Source organism: Ovis aries, chromosome 22 (genome assembly GCF_016772045.2).
Source record: "Ovis aries strain OAR_USU_Benz2616 breed Rambouillet chromosome 22, ARS-UI_Ramb_v3.0, whole genome shotgun sequence".
NCBI lineage: Eukaryota > Metazoa > Chordata > Mammalia > Artiodactyla > Bovidae > Ovis > Ovis aries.
In genome coordinates, this window is record NC_056075.1 from 12,550,387 (window position 1) to 12,561,184 (window position 10,798).

The following is a 10,798-nucleotide window of genomic DNA, read 5'->3' on the forward strand; positions in this document are numbered from 1 at the left end:
AAAAACTAGAAATATATACACCAAAATGCAAATGGTTATTATCTCTAGGTGATAGACTGACCAGCATGGTTTGTGTCCTTCTTTATATCTTCAGGATTTTCTAGATTTTCTGCAATGCGTATATATTTCTCTTTTAATAATAAACAGTAAAAATTTTCTCTAAGATTAGAAAAAAAACATTGGTGGGGAACATAATCTTCAACCCCCAAATATGACTGTAGGTGTTCAGGATACACACTCCAAAATAAACTGCTTTGGTATGTTGATTGTTTTGAGTTTAGGTACTCGAGAAATAGCAAATGCAGGGAAAGGCTTTCTCTAAAGTCCCCTTTTCTGCCTAAAGGCAGATCCTGCAAAAAGAACTCAGTTACTAAGTCCTTTCCCTGACAGAGCCATCAACCAGGGAAGGTTGACTCATCCCAGAGTTGCTGTTGTTTAGTCACTAAGTCTTATCCAACTCTTTTGCAACTCCATGGAATGTAGCCTGCCAGACTCTATCCATGGGATTTCCCAGGCAAGAATGCTGGAGTGGATTGCCATTTCCTTGTCCAGGGGATCTTCCCGACCCAGGGATTGAACTCTCATCTCCCGCATTGCAGGTGGATTCTTTACCACTGAGCCACTCAGGGAGTTATCACAGGAGAGGAGTCCAGAAGCAGATTTGTCACAAACTGTCACAGCTCCCATCTATCCCTCTAAAGACCCATTCATCTTTCCTAGAAATCATTTATTCTGCACCAAGAGGCCTACACTCCTCTTTCCCTCTGAAGATGGACATTTAAGCCTTAATGCTAAGCCACCTCAGGGAGTTACTCAGTTTTATTTGAATACCACCTGTGTATAAATGAGGTGTACATGTTAATAAATTTCTGTTTGTCTTTCTCTTGTTAATCTGTCTTATGACACGGATCTTGGCTAAGAACTAAAAAGGTTAGAAGGAAAAATATTTTTTCTCCCCAGTGGCATTCTTTTACCAAAAAAATAGTGACCACGCCAGGCACTATCTCTGAGCCCCAGCCCCTCATCCTGTCTTTGAGCCTCATTGTGGGAGGAGGATGCAAAGCCAGCCGTATGGAGCAGCTTAGGATTATGCTCTGTGCTGAGATCTCCCATTCATTTCTCCAGATCCACTCTCTTTCCACACTGCTCTGTAGACTAATCTGTATAGATTTGCATTTAGCAGGCTCCTTTGCCCTCTGGCATCAGCTGGATTTGGCCAACCCCAAGTCAGGGAAATTGAGTGCAGCAGGGTCTGCCAAAAACAACAGCTCCGCAGCTTCCACCAAGCAGTTCTGTGAACTTCTCTCCTTTTGTCCTGGGAGTGCGTGCTCAGTGGCTCCGTCATGTCTGACTCTTTGCGACCTTGTGGACTGTTGCCCGCCAGGCTCCTCTGTCCATGGGAGTCTCCAGGCAAGAATACTGGAGTGAGTTGCCGTTTCCTCCTCCAGGGGATCTTCTTGACCCAGGGATTGATCACACTTCTCTTACCTCTCCTACATTGGCAGGTGGATTTCACCACTAGCGTCCTGGGGATAGGTTTCTTCCCTTGTCCCTGTGGGCCTGGGAGTGAAAAAGGCTCCCCACTATGACTGCTCCTGAGTTCTGCGCCATTCCTTGTCAAATTTCTTGAAAGGTTGAAATCAACCTTTTCTTAGACTCCTCTTTTTTAAATTTTTTTCTGTTATACTGTATTATAGAATATTGAATATAATTCCTTTAACTATACTGCAGGACCTTGTTCTTTATCCATTCTGTATGTAAAAAGTTCAGTTCAGTTCAGTCGCTTAGTCATGTCCGACTCTTTGCGACCCCATGAACCGCAGCACGCCAGGCCTCCTGTCCATCACCAACTCCCAGAGTTCACTCAGACTCACGCCCATCGACTCAGTGATGCTGTCCAGCCATTTCATCCTCTGTCATCCCCTTCTCCTCCTGCCCCCAATCCCTCCCAGCATCAGAGTCTTTTCCAATGAGTCAACTCTTCACATCAGGTGACCAAAGTACTGGAGTTTCGGCCTTAGCATCATTCCTTCCAAAGAAATCCCAGGGCTGATCTCCTTTAGAATGGACTGGTTGGATCTCCTTGCAGTCCAGGGGACTCTCAAGAGTCTTCTCCAACACCACAATTCAAAAGCATCAATTCATCGGTGCTCAGCTTTCATCACAGTCCAACTCTCATATCCATACATGACTACTGGAAAAACCATAGCCTTGACTAGACAGACCTTTGTTGGCAAAGTAATGTCTCTGCTTTTGAATATGCTATCTAGGTTGGTCATAACTTTTCTTCCAAGGAGTAAGCATCTTTTAATTTCATGGCTACAATCACCATCTGCAGTGATTTTGGAGCCCCCCAAAATAAAGTCTGACACTATTTCCACTGTTTCCCCATCTATTTCCCATGAAGTGATGGGATCAGATGCTGTGATCTTCGTTTTCTGAATGTTGAGCTTTAAGCCAACTTTTTCACTCTCCTCTTTCACTTTCATCAAGAAGCTTTTAGCTCCTCTTCACTTTCTACCATAAGAGTAGTGTCATCTGAATATCTGAGGTTATTGAGATTTCTCCCAGCAATCTTGATTCCAGCTTGTGCTTCTTCCAGCCCAGCATTTCTCATGTGTACTCTGCATATAAGTTAAATAAGCAGGGTGACAATATACAGCCTTAACGTACTCCTTTTCCTATTTGGAACCAGTCTGTTCCATGTCCAGTTTTAACTGCTGCTTCCTAACCTGCATACAGATTTCTCAAGAAGCAGGTCAGGTGGTCTGGTATCCCCATCTCTTTCAGAATTTTCCACAGTTTATTGTGATCCACACAGTCAAAGGCTTTGGCATAGTCAATAAAGCAGAAATAGATGTTTTTCTGGAACTCTCTTGCTTTTTCCATGATCCAGCGGATGTTGGCAATTTGATCTCTGGTTCCTCTGCCTTTTCTAAAACCAGCTTGAACATTTGGAAGTTCACAGTTCACGTATTACTGAAGCTTGGCTTGGAGAATTTTGAGCACTACTTTACTAGCATGTGAGATGAGTGCAATTGTGCAGTAGTTTGAGCATTCTTTGGCATTGCCTTTCTTTGGGATTGGAATAAAAACTGATATTTTCCAGTCCTGTGGCCAATGCTGAGTTTTCCAAATTTGCTGGCATACTGAGTGCAGCACTTTCACCATCATCTTTCAGGATTTGAAATAGTTCAACTGGAATGCCATTACCTCCACTAGCTTTGTTCTTAGTGATGCTTTCTAAGGCCCACTGACTTCACATTCCAGGATGTCTGGCTCTAGGTGAGTGATCACACCATCATGATTATCTTGTCGTGAAGATCTTTTTTGTACAGTTCTTCTGTGTATTCTTGTCAGTTGGCTGGCTTCAAACTCAACATTCAGAAAATGAAGATCATGGCATCCAGTCCCATCACTGCACAGGAAATAGATGGGGAAACAGTGAAAATAGTGACAGACTTTATTTTCTTGGGTTCCACAATCACTGCAGATGGTGATTGCAGCCATGAAATTAAAAGACGCTTGCTCCTCAGAAGAAAAGCTATGACCAACCTAGACAGCATATTAAAAAGCAGAGATATTACTTTGCCAACAAAGGTCCATCTAGTCGAAGCTATGGTTTTTCCAGTAGTCATGTGTGGATGTGAGATTTGGACTATAAGGAAAGCTGAGCGCCGAAGAATTGATGCTTTTGAACTGTAGTGTTGTAGAAGACTCTTGAGAGTCCCTTGGACTGCAAGGAGATCCAACCAGTCCATCCTAAAGGAAATCAGTCCTGAATATTCATCGGAAGGACTGTTGCTAAAGCTGAAACTCTAATCCTTTGGCCACCTGATGCGAAGAACTGACTTCTTGGAAAAGACCCTGATGCTGGGAAAGATTGAAGGCAGGAGGAGAAGGGGACCGTAGATGAGATGGTTGGATGGCATCATTGACTCGATGGACATTAGTTTGAGCAAGCTCTGGGAGTTGGTGATGGACATGGAAGTCTGGCATGCTCTCCATGGGGCTGCAAAGAGTTGGACACAACTGAGCAACTGAACTGAACTAATGTAACAGTTTGCATTTACTAAAGCCAAACTCCCAGTCAACCCCTCCCCCACTGCCCCTCTCCCTTGGCAACCACAAGTCTGTTCTCTGTCTGTGAGTCTGTTTCTGTTTCAAAGTTAAGTTTCTTTGTATTCTTAGACTCTTCTTAACGACCCCACTTGGGTGTGCCCTCTGGCCCCTGTTGGGTTGCTGACTGATACATTCTCACATTGCTCTATGCATCTGGCCACTAATACTCATCTCTTGTTTACATCCACCCTCCTGCCTCTCCAAGGTTCTCTCATGCTGAGGTCCTCACCACATTCACAGCTGGGTCCTGGCAGTCATCCTCAGGCCTCATCTGTCACTTCCCTCTCAGCTCTGTTCCACTGAGGTCAGGAAGTCAGAGGATGAGACCCCTCACAGGTTCACGGAAGAAATCCCCCTGGACCATCTCTGTACCTTAGTGCTGCCCCAAAGAAGGCTCATTGCCCAGATGACTGGGACACCCAGGTGTCCACCACTGCCCTTTTCTCCTTTTCATTTTATGGTATATTATCCACTTTTATTTTTAATCCTTGAATACAGCCTTTACCTTACCCCCTTGCTGGGCACACACAGGCTTTGTATATCGTATTCGGGTATTTGTAAAACTGAAAAGAAAAAGAGAGAGAAGTATTTATTCACTCAGAATACTATCATTTATTACTTGAATGTATTGCAAATGTCCTGGCAGTCCAGTGGTTAAAACTCTGCATTTCCAGTGGAGAGGATGTGGGTTCCTGGTCAGGGAACTAAGATCCCACATGCTGTGCAGTGCAGTCAAAGGGGGAAAAAATGTCTTCTCCCAGTTAGTGACTCATTTTTTTTTTTTACACTTGCCACCTTAAGTTTTCCTAAAAAGTCACCTTGATATACCCTTCATTATATTCAAAATGAATATAAATTTGACCTCCACCCCTCATCCTTGAACCAAGCTTGTATACCTCACCTCTTTCTTGGGAAAAATTCCTTTCTATCAGCCTAGAGACACTCACATAAACAGACCCCCAGTAGGCTCAGCTATTTCCAAACATGCCCAGAAAGAGACGAATCCTAGTTTCTTAGGCAAGGCCCTCAGTTCTTCAAATTGCATCACCATGAAGAGCCCAAAGGAGCCAGGAACAGGGTTAGAGAACGGAGTTAGCTTATAGAGTGAGCTTCCAGCTCCTCAGCGGGGCTGATTAGCAGACACAGGACCTGCAGGATGCTGGGAGAATGGAGTAAGAAGTAGGGCTCAGTTTCACTTCCACATACATACCAGGAAACCACCTCTCCCCTTGACCTTTCAGTTTCAGTTGCTTTCCTTCCTCTTTCCTTCTCCTCCTCTCTCCTTCGTTCTCATGACCTTTCTTCTCATCAGCGTGGCACTATTTACAGACCACAGCAAACCCAGGGCACCCTGGCCTAAGACATTTTCTGATCACATTGATACACAAACCAAGTGTTCAACTGAAACTGTGATGGGAATTTTTAACCGAGCTTTCATGCGCTTGCTGTTCCACAGCCTCTAGACCTGCCATGACTTGGACCTTATCAGAGCATTCCACTTGGGAAAGTACCTATGTGCAAACACGTTCTGTTTCCTCTCTCCTTCGTGTTCAACATTAGGACCATTAGACTGTATCTCCTGCAAACCTTCCTGGTTGACCTCCAGGTTCACCTCAGAGGAATCTTAGGTTCTTTCCTTATAACTCTAAATGCACATCAACTCTGTGAACTTAAGTTAACTTTATTTTATTTTTTTAAATGTTTATTTATTGATTTATTTAGCTGTACCTGGTCTTGTTTGCAGCACGTGAGATTTTCAGTCTTCGTTCAGCATACAGGAGCTTTAGTTGCTGCATATGAACTCTTTGTTGTAGAATGTGGGCTCTGGTTCCAAGACCAGAGACTGGTGTGGGCCCACTGCATTAAGAATTCAGTCTTAGCCGCTGGACCACTAGGGAAGTCCCCAAACTAGGCTATTTTGGAAAGCAACATGGGGATTGCCATCTAGGAAAAGAATGTGATATAAGCATTGTGGAGGATGTGGATTGCTAACGAAGTGCTCTCTAGCAAGGTGTAAGTTTTAAGACAAGACGTGTGTAGTGAGGTGAGGAACTTAAACAACAGATCTCAGACCCAGTTCATGAAATGAACTGTTCTTCACTGGAGTAACACTCTTGTTAAGATTCTCTCTACACAGTACCTGGCATGCTGTGGCAGCTATATAAATGTTAGCTAAAAGTCCAAAGACACCTCCTGAGGTGCCCCACAACCACCCCCCTGGGGGTCCCACCATGTATTAACATGTCTCTGGCTCTTCCTCATCAACTTCAGCCCCATCTTCAGAAATCAATTCTTTCACCTGCTTTGGCTTCTTGCTTCCTGCACATATTAGTCCATTTGTGCTTCTTTAATGGATATCATCGGAGAAGGCAATGGCACCCCACTCCAGTACTCTTGCCTGGAAAATCTCATGGATGGAGGAGCCTGGTGGGCTGCAGTCCATGGGGTCGCGAAGAGTCAGACATGACTGAGCGACTTCACTTTCACTTTTCACTTTCATGCATTGGAGAAGGAAATGGTAACCCACTCCAGTGTTCTTGCCTGGAGAATCCCAGGGACGGGGAGCCTGATGGGCTGCATCTATGGGGTCACACGGAGTTGGACACGACTGAAGCAACTTAGCAGCAGCAGCAGCAGCAATGGATATCATAAGCTGGGTGACTTAAAAAACACATATTCCTGATAGTTCTGGGGGCTAAGATGCCCATATAAAGGCACCAACATATTCAGTGTCTGGCAAGAGTCTCATCTTTTCTCTGTGTCCTCACACTGTAGAACAGAGCTCTGCCAAGGGAGCTCTTTGGCAATAGCTTTTATAAGAACACTAATCCCTGTCACGCAGGCCCCACCCTCACAGCCTAATCGCCCAAAGCCTCGCCTCCAAGTGCCATCACATTGCGGTTAGGGCTCCACTTACAACATTTAGGGAGACGTAAGAATTCGATCGAGAGCACTACCCAGGCTACTCAGCATAATCCTGTTTAAATGTTCAGGTTTTCACAAAAGAAAGGAAGAGTGTCTCCTCAAGCAGCTTCTGCAGTGCAGTCCTACAAACGCCCTAGAGGCCAGAAACACCAAGGAGCAGACACTGGTTAAGCGCTCCAGAAGCCTCCCTGCCATGCCATAAATCCATTCTTTTTTAGTCTTTTCCCGTATAGGTCATTACAGAGTACTGAGCAGAGTTCCCTGCGCTCTACAGTGGGTTCCTATTAACTATTCTGTACACAGCAGTGTGTGTATATCAGTTCCAGTCTTCCAGGGTGTCCCTCCTCCCCCACTCTCCCCCTTGCTAACCACAAGTATGTTTTCTACATCTGTGGCTCCATTTCTGTTTTGTAAATAGGTTCATTCGTACCATTTTTTTAGATTCCGCTGTAAGTGATATCATATGATATTTGTCTTTCTTCATTTGGCTTACTCCATTCAGTATGACAGTCTCTAGGTCCATCCACGTCACTCCTTATCACCACTTATCTCCCAGAGTTCACCCAAACTCACGTGCATCGAGTCGGTGATGCCATCTAGCCATCTCATCCTCTGTTGTCCCCTTCTCCTCCTGCCCCTAATCCCTCCCAGAATCCTAAGATAGTTAATATGGTTTCAGATTCCACATTGCAACTACCCTCTAAAATATCATCACTTAGTGAGTTTTAGTGTAGTATCAAAGAATATCCACAATTACCTTAAAAAGGCTATGCAAATATACTCCCCTTCCAAATATATATCTCTCTGAGGTCATATTTGCATCATCTACTTCAATCAAAACTGCATTGCAACGGTTGAAAACAGAAGCAAATATAATCATCCACTCTGTTCTCCTAGGTCATATACTAAAAAGATTTCTAAATATATAAAAACACCTTTCTTCTCACTAATTTTTAATTTGGAAAAATAGTTAAAAGTTTTTATTTACATTAACTTGTGATGGGTTTATTGTAATTTTAAAATAAACTAATAGATAGCTCTTTGGAGTGCACAATAAATTTTAATTTTTTTGGTCTTGGGACCCACAGGTTCGAGTCGAGGATAACTCAACCTGCACGTCCTCTTTGACCATAGCTTACCAGCAGAGCATAACGTCTTTAACATAGAAACCCAACTTCTTTAAAGTATAAACCAGATTAGTTTTAGTCTGTGTGGCTGATCTGGCCCTTACTTACACTAAGGCTTCCAGTGGTGTTTACGGTGGCATTTATGACAGCTCACAGGCAAGACTGAAGACTATCTTCAATCCACCTCTCAGAGCAGCTTAGTGTTTCTTGAAAATCTGGAGGTTTTGCCCTTCCAGGTCATTCATAAAAATATTGAGAAGAATATCCCTCTGTACTTATTACCTTTGAAAGGAAATGTCTCAAAGATATCTGCCCTTGACCAAACATTCCCCTCAGTTTCATCAAATCTTAACATCAGGATTGCCTGTGGTATGCAATCTAGAGAAAAGCTTATCATGGTCAATATTGACCACATCTATGGAGACCCCATTCTAAAATAGATACATGTGACCCCAGGGGGATTCCTAGGGTATAGAAAATACCTAAGGCATGATTTCCCCTTACAGAACAGTTTCCCCAAATAGCTGATGCTTGATTCAGGAGTCCTTGGTCTTGCAGCTTGAGTGATTTCACAGTCCTAGTCACTCAGAGATGGTTCATGTGAAAACAGCGTTCCTTGTTCAATGTGGTCCTTGAATTTCTGACTGATTTTTGATGTGAATTTGATCTGACAGGAGTAAGATGCTTTTCTGTTTCTGGTCATTGGTGGAATGTTTCACTTCTCCCATGAAACCCTTTACCTCTAAAGAGTTCCTTTACTGCTCTAGTGAACAACATAGGATTTTTCCTGCAGCATCTAACTTGTAAAATTGGTGATATCCCTTTCTTAAGAAGGTATTTTTAAATTCTTTGTAATATTTAAAAAATGAACTACAAGTATTTATTTCAATCTAGCAATTTGGTCTTATTTCCTTTTTAAAATTAAACATCTTAATGGATTTTTTCCCTTCCTTTTCCTCTCCCTAAAGATCCTGAATTCAATCATGTTGTCACAGTTCTGTAACAGTTCACCCACAGCTGCTTTCTGTAGCTATTCCTGATCACTACTCAGGACAAAACACAATATATTCCTTTCCTGTGGATTTCAAGACTAACTTAAAGAAAGAATTTGTATTATTCTGAACTTTATTTCTATATCTGGTTCTGATTCAGGAAGAATTGCTACAATGTGAGTAAACGCCTTTTTGATGGTAGATCCCTGGTTATTATCAGCTGGTTGAATTTTGTAGCTTCCCTTCTTACTCCAAATAACAGCTCACAGTCATCATTCAGTCCAACAAACGTGTGCTGGACACACACTGGAATAAGTATGAATACTAGGGGGACACAAATACGGAAGATGATGTGAAAGCCTAGGTGCACTGTGGAGTCTGGTCTTCCAGGAGTCCGTTCGGAGTGGGGAGACCAAGGCTGACATGAGCAACTCCCCTGGGCACCAGCATACTGCTTTGGGGGCACAAAGCAGGGCGGCAGGAACCATTGCTGGCTTGCAGAAGGTGACTGTGCCTTCAGGGTCTTTTAAAAAATATTTATCTTGGTTGTGTCACATGAGATTTTTTTATCTTTGTTGTAGCATGCTGGATCTTTAGCTGCAGCATGCAAACTGTTAGTTGGAGCATTTAAACTCGTTTGTGATATGTGGGATCTAGTTCCCTGACCAGGAATGGAACTCAGGCCCTCTGCATTAGGAGCACAGAGTCTTAGCCACTGGACTACCACGGAAGTCCTGAGGCTCTCTATTAACCTCTTTGTATAGACTTTGCTTCCCTGAGTTATATCCATCTTGGCATTTAGAAGGCTCCGGTGATAAGTGCAAGGGCATTTGTGTCCACCCAAACCTAAAGGCCATACTTGACACCCTATTGCTCCCCAAGTACACCCTTCTGATGAGCTCTTCAGCTATTGTCATTCTGTACTGCTTCTTCTCACACACACCCAGAGCCCCACTGCACCCTAATGGTGGGACCAGGCTTTCCAGTGCATTTGGTGTTGGGCTTTACTGCCCTAATTGTGACCATTGATGAAGTTCTAGAATCTGGGATAATATTTTTATCTAGTCTTTGAGGTCTGAAAAAGTAGTCAATTACATTTCTTTCCAAGCACTTACAGTGGCCTGTCTCTTGCTTAAAACCCCCAGGAGAGAGACTTGGATCAAGTTCTGCAGAGTGGGGATGGAGGTGGGAAAGATGACCTGAGAGTCATCATCATATGCATTGAGCACTCATAAATGTATTTTTTCCCTATGTAGTAAATGTGCTGCCTTTCTGGAGGCAGAGTGACCCCAGAGGTTGGGAAACTCTATCTCCTCTCTGTTGAGCTATATGACCCAAGGAATCCTAGAATCTCACTATTAGCTTCAATATCCTTCAACATTTACCCCAGGAATCAAGCCTCCATGCAAATAGGAATCTTGACCATGTGATGTGGGTGGACTAGTTGTATGTTTTTATGATCCGTGAGGGCAGGGACTGTTGCATGTTTTGCTCACTGTTGTAACACTAAAATAGACTGGCATGGGTGAATTTAACTCAGATGACCATTATATCTACTACTGCGGGCAGGAATCCCTCAGAAGAAATGGAGTAGCCATCACGGTCAACAAAACAGTCCAAAATGCAGTACTT